Source organism: Xenopus tropicalis, chromosome 1 (assembly GCF_000004195.4).
Source record: "Xenopus tropicalis strain Nigerian chromosome 1, UCB_Xtro_10.0, whole genome shotgun sequence".
NCBI classification, from domain to species: Eukaryota; Metazoa; Chordata; class Amphibia; order Anura; family Pipidae; genus Xenopus; species Xenopus tropicalis.
This window is the reverse complement of record NC_030677.2, coordinates 202242497-202248775: the sequence shown is the minus strand read 5'-3', so window position 1 is coordinate 202248775 and position 6279 is coordinate 202242497.

Sequence of the window (6279 nt, the reverse complement as noted above, 5' to 3'; positions counted from 1 at the left end):
AAACAGCACTCACGTATGTAGCCATGACATTGCCTCACCTTTCCTCTCCCCAGGGAAACACTCCGGCCATGATATTTCCTTGTCAGATCTATTTGTCATTTACAAGATATCTTGCTTACAAGAGATTTATCAACGTTTGAATTCAAATTTTTTACCACGATTTTATTTTTTTGCGCAAAAAATTCCCAATATTGGGTTCAAAATAATTTGCTAAGTGCAAAAAAATCCAAAAACTTGAATGTAAAACGCCGGCATCGAAAAAACCTTTGAGTTTATGTAGGAGTCAATGGGAGTTGTCCCAGGCAAAGTCACAGCACATTTTCAATTTGAGATATTCCAGTTTTTTTATTCAATTGTTTTTTTTTTTCAGATTGGATTTTTTAATTATTAAGCAAACAATCGAAATTTTTAAAATGGGAGTTTGTTCGAAGTAGAGAAAAAAACTCTCCAATTTACAAACTCGAAAATTGCTAAATAAGCCCAATAGTGCCTGATAGCCCCATGCTTCTTTAGAGACTGTCCAACTAGGGTGTCCAAGTGACAAAGTGGAGAAATCCTTGTCTTTTTTTCTGATTCGCTGTAACGCTTCTTAATCATTTTTCTAAGCAGAGGATGTTTAGGGTGTAGGAACTCGCCTTATAGTCACCCTCCCCGCTCCCCAAACTCAATGTCACCATTAACTTTTTGGTCTGAATCCCAGAATGTCCAACATCCTTATGATTTATCAAGTAAGAAAAAGTCTTCTACAACATTTGCAACTGTTGGCTTTGTAGCAGGTACTACCTGTGCGGGACAGACGTTCCCCCTCTGCCTTGATATTTCCTGCTATTTCAGTTGGTTTTATTGCTCGGCCCAGAGACCCCCAACCGTATTTACTAGCCACTCTCAGATGTAAGAAATGATGGTGAGCCACATAAGTTTAAAAAGAGTTATTTGAGGGCCAAATAAGGGCTGTGATTGGCTATTTGGTAGCCCCATGTGGCCTGCAGGAGGCTCTGCTTGGAGTAAAACTGTGTCTCGGGGCTTCCAAAACTTGTCTCCAAGCCAGAAATGTAAAACTGGCACCTACTGTGAGGCCACTGGGATCAAAGGGGTTGGTGAGCAACATGTTGCCCCCTGACCTCTGCCCTTACACTTCCAGAGAATATAGAGAATATAAGCCATTCTTTGTAGCTGCATCCCAACCAGATCCTTTGTAGCTGCATCCCAAACCTGATCCTTTGTAGCTGCATCCCAAACCTGATCCATTGTAGCTGCATCCCAACCAGATCCTTTGTAGCTGCATCCCAAACCTGATCCATTGTAGCTGCATCCCAACCAGATCCTTTGTAGCTGCGTCCCAAACCTGATCCATTGTAGCTGCATCCCAACCAGATCCTTTGTAGCTGCATCCCAAACCTGATCCTTTGTAGCTGCGTCCCAAACCAGATCCTTTGTAGCTGCATCCCAAACCTGATCCTTTGTAGCTGCGTCCCAAACCAGATCCTTTGTAGCTGCATCCCAAACCTGATCCATTGTAGCTGCATCCCAACCAGATCCTTTGTAGCTGCATCCCAAACCTGATCCTTTGTAGCTGCGTCCCAAACCAGATCCTTTGTAGCTGCATCCCAAACCTGATCCTTTGTAGCTGCATCCCAAACCTGATCCTTTGTAGCTGCGTCCCAAACCTGATCCTTTGTAGCTGCGTCCCAAACCAGATCCTTTGTAGCTGCATCCCAAACCAGATCCTTTGTAGCTGCATCCCAAACCTGATCCTTTGTAGCTGCGTCCCAAACCTGATCCTTTGTAGCTGCGTCCCAAAGCAGATCCTTTGTAGCTGCATCCCAAACCAGATCCTTTGTAGCTGCATCCCAAACCTGATCCTTTGTAGCTGCGTCCCAAACCTGATCCTTTGTAGCTGCGTCCCAAAGCAGATCCTTTGTAGCTGCGTCCCAAACCTGATCCTTTGTAGCTGCGTCCCAAACCTGATCCTTTGTAGCAGATCCTTTGTAGGCGATTCCTATATTCTGGGGGGTTCTTTTAATAACCCCGCCAGGCGGTCCCTGCCTTTCCTTCCTCAGACGCTGCTTGTCCTACTGAATTTGGCCTTTCCACCTCCTTTGATCTCAGCCGCCAGCACATTCTCTGCCCTTTGGACTGACACTTCTATCTACGGACAAGTAGATCGAATTATTCCTGCAGATCTCTGTGGGAATCAGATTTGCTTAAAGGGCACAACAAGAGATGTCGAAGAAGTATTATGTTGATACCAAAGCCTTGTTGTTGGCAGCCCCTGCCTTGGGGGGCCCAGAAGTGATTCTGTTTAGGGCCCAGTAATTGCATTTTAGGCCATTGTGCCTTTTAGGCTCGTGACATAACCTATCTCTAAGGATTCTTTCTACTATGTGGCAACAAGACCCAACAAGCTGCTAGTGCAATATTGATTAGATATTAGATCCCTATCCTAGTGCATTCAAAAATATAGTATTAAAGACCATGTTCAGTTATGGGACCTGTTATTCAGAATGCCCAGGACCTGGGTTTCTCCGGATAAGGGGTCTTTCTGTAATTTGGAGCTCCATACCTTACGTCTACTCATAAATAATATAAACATTAAATAAACCCAATAGGACTGTTCTGCCCCCAATAAGGGGTAATTATATCTTAGTTGGGATCAAGTACAGGTACTGCAGGAGGCTCTGCTTGGAGTAAAACTGTGTCTCGGGGCTTCCAAAACTTGTCTCCAAGCCAGAAATGTAAAACTGGCACCTACTGTGAGGCCACTGGGATCAAAGGGGTTGGTGAGCAACATGTTGCCCCCTGACCTCTGCCCTTACACTTCCAGAGAATATAGAGAATATAAGCCATTCTTTGTAGCTGCATCCCAAACCAGAACCTTTGTAGCTGCATCCCAAACCAGATCCATTGTAGCTGCATCCCAAACCAGAACCTTTGTAGCTGCGTCCCAAACCAGATCCTTTGTAGCTGCGTCCCAAACCTGATCCATTGTAGCTGCGTCCCAAACCTGATCCTTTGTAGCTGCATCCCAAACCTGATCCATTGTAGCTGCATCCCAAACCTGATCCTTTGTAGCTGCGTCCCAAACCTGATCCATTGTAGCTGCATCCCAACCAGATCCTTTGTAGCTGCGTCCCAAGCCTGATCCTTTGTAGCTGCATCCCAAACCTGATCCTTTGTAGCTGCGTCCCAAACCTGATCCATTGTAGCTGCATCCCAACCAGATCCTTTGTAGCTGCATCCCAAACCTGATCCTTTGTAGCTGCGTCCCAAACCAGATCCTTTGTAGCTGCATCCCAAACCTGATCCTTTGTAGCTGCGTCCCAAACCAGATCCTTTGTAGCTGCATCCCAAACCTGATCCATTGTAGCTGCATCCCAACCAGATCCTTTGTAGCTGCATCCCAAACCTGATCCTTTGTAGCTGCGTCCCAAACCAGATCCTTTGTAGCTGCATCCCAAACCTGATCCTTTGTAGCTGCGTCCCAAACCAGATCCTTTGTAGCTGCATCCCAAACCTGATCCATTGTAGCTGCATCCCAACCAGATCCTTTGTAGCTGCATCCCAAACCTGATCCTTTGTAGCTGCGTCCCAAACCAGATCCTTTGTAGCTGCATCCCAAACCTGATCCTTTGTAGCTGCATCCCAAACCTGATCCTTTGTAGCTGCGTCCCAAACCTGATCCTTTGTAGCTGCGTCCCAAACCAGATCCTTTGTAGCTGCATCCCAAACCAGATCCTTTGTAGCTGCATCCCAAACCTGATCCTTTGTAGCTGCGTCCCAAACCTGATCCTTTGTAGCTGCGTCCCAAAGCAGATCCTTTGTAGCTGCATCCCAAACCAGATCCTTTGTAGCTGCATCCCAAACCTGATCCTTTGTAGCTGCGTCCCAAACCTGATCCTTTGTAGCTGCGTCCCAAAGCAGATCCTTTGTAGCTGCGTCCCAAACCTGATCCTTTGTAGCTGCGTCCCAAACCTGATCCTTTGTAGCAGATCCTTTGTAGGCGATTCCTATATTCTGGGGGGTTCTTTTAATAACCCCGCCAGGCGGTCCCTGCCTTTCCTTCCTCAGACGCTGCTTGTCCTACTGAATTTGGCCTTTCCACCTCCTTTGATCTCAGCCGCCAGCACATTCTCTGCCCTTTGGACTGACACTTCTATCTACGGACAAGTAGATCGAATTATTCCTGCAGATCTCTGTGGGAATCAGATTTGCTTAAAGGGCACAACAAGAGATGTCGAAGAAGTATTATGTTGATACCAAAGCCTTGTTGTTGGCAGCCCCTGCCTTGGGGGGCCCAGAAGTGATTCTGTTTAGGGCCCAGTAATTGCATTTTAGGCCATTGTGCCTTTTAGGCTCGTGACATAACCTATCTCTAAGGATTCTTTCTACTATGTGGCAACAAGACCCAACAAGCTGCTAGTGCAATATTGATTAGATATTAGATCCCTATCCTAGTGCATTCAAAAATATAGTATTAAAGACCATGTTCAGTTATGGGACCTGTTATTCAGAATGCCCAGGACCTGGGTTTCTCCGGATAAGGGGTCTTTCTGTAATTTGGAGCTCCATACCTTACGTCTACTCATAAATAATATAAACATTAAATAAACCCAATAGGACTGTTCTGCCCCCAATAAGGGGTAATTATATCTTAGTTGGGATCAAGTACAGGTACTGTTTTATTATTACAGAGAAAAGGGAATCATTTAACCATTAAATAAACCCAATAGGGCTGTTCTGCCCCAATAAGGGGTAATTATATCTTAGTTGGGATCAAGTACAGGTACTGTTTTATTATTACAGAGAAAAGGGAATCATTTAACCATGAAATAAACCCAATAGGGCTGTTCTGCCCCCAATAAGGGGTAATTATATCTTAGTTGGGATCAAGTACAGGTACTGTTTTATTATTACAGAGAAAAGGGAATCATTTAACCATTAAATAAACCCAATAGGGCTGTTCTGCCCCAATAAGGGGTAATTATATCTTAGTTGGGATCAAGTACAGGTACTGTTTTATTATTACAGAGAAAAGGGAATCATTTAACCATTAAATAAACCCAATAGGGCTGTTCTGCCCCCAATAAGGGGTAATTATATCTTAGTTGGGATCAAGTACAGGTACTGTTTTATTATTACAGAGAAAAGGGAATCATTTTTAAAAATTAGATTTAATGATGAAGTATATGGGAGATGATCTTCCCTTAATTCAGAAATTTCTGGATAACAGGTTTCTGGATAATGGATCCTATACCTGTACTATGTATGTATATGTGTCATTGATTCAGGCTTTTTCTGATTCTGATGTTCAGTGAATTAGGCTGACATTGACGTTCTAACTGATTATAATCCGACAGATGTCTAGTCTTCCTAGCTGCTGAGGGATGCTGGGAGCAGGGAGAGATGCTGAGGGGCACAATCAGTGGAGATTCTTTACTTTCCCTTTGCAAGTCTTGCATATCAGTAGCCACAAATGTCATCCTCTCCAAATATAAAGTATGTTGTGGGAGTCCAGGAATATTAACCCTTCAGCCCTCTGGCTCTTACTGAGCAGCAACTCTCAGACTGCATGTTGCCCAACTCTGACAGGGCCGGCCAGTATAGGAAAGGCTGCCCAAAAGTAAAGTGAGCAGTTAGCTAAGGGACAGCTAATGTAGAGAGTCCCCTCCAGCCGCTCTTATGAGCATTGCAGGTCCCACATTATACCAGCCCTCCAGCTGAGGATAAACTACAATTCCCAGAATCCTCTTGGAGAGTTGTGGTTCAGACATAGCTCTTAGGCTGGGGGATAACCAACCATGATAGAGCCAGTCAGTGTAAGGGTGAAAACACACTGAGCTACTAGTAGCTGCTACATTTTCATGGCTACTAAACTCCAGAAAATCCCCTGCCATAGACAATACTGAGAATTCCCTCTGCACCCTAAGGGTGCTGCCAATGAGTAAAAAGAAGAGAGATCTGAGGGAGAGCTATCGCACCTCATGCTAGCCCTTCTGCCTTTGAGAAACTACAACTCCCAGCATCCCCTGTGAGAGTTACGGTTCAGACACAGCTCTAAGGCTGAAGGCTGACCAGCCATGAGAGAGACAGTGAGTGTGAGACTGCTGGCAAGTAGTAAAGGGAAAGTAAAGTAGTAAAGTAGTAAACTGCTCCTATGAGCACTGCAGGCCCCACTTCATGCCAGTCTTTGAGAAACTACAATTCCCAGCATCCCCTGTAAGAGCTGTGGCACAGACACAGCTCTAAGGCTGAAGGCTGACCAGCCATGAGAGAGACAGT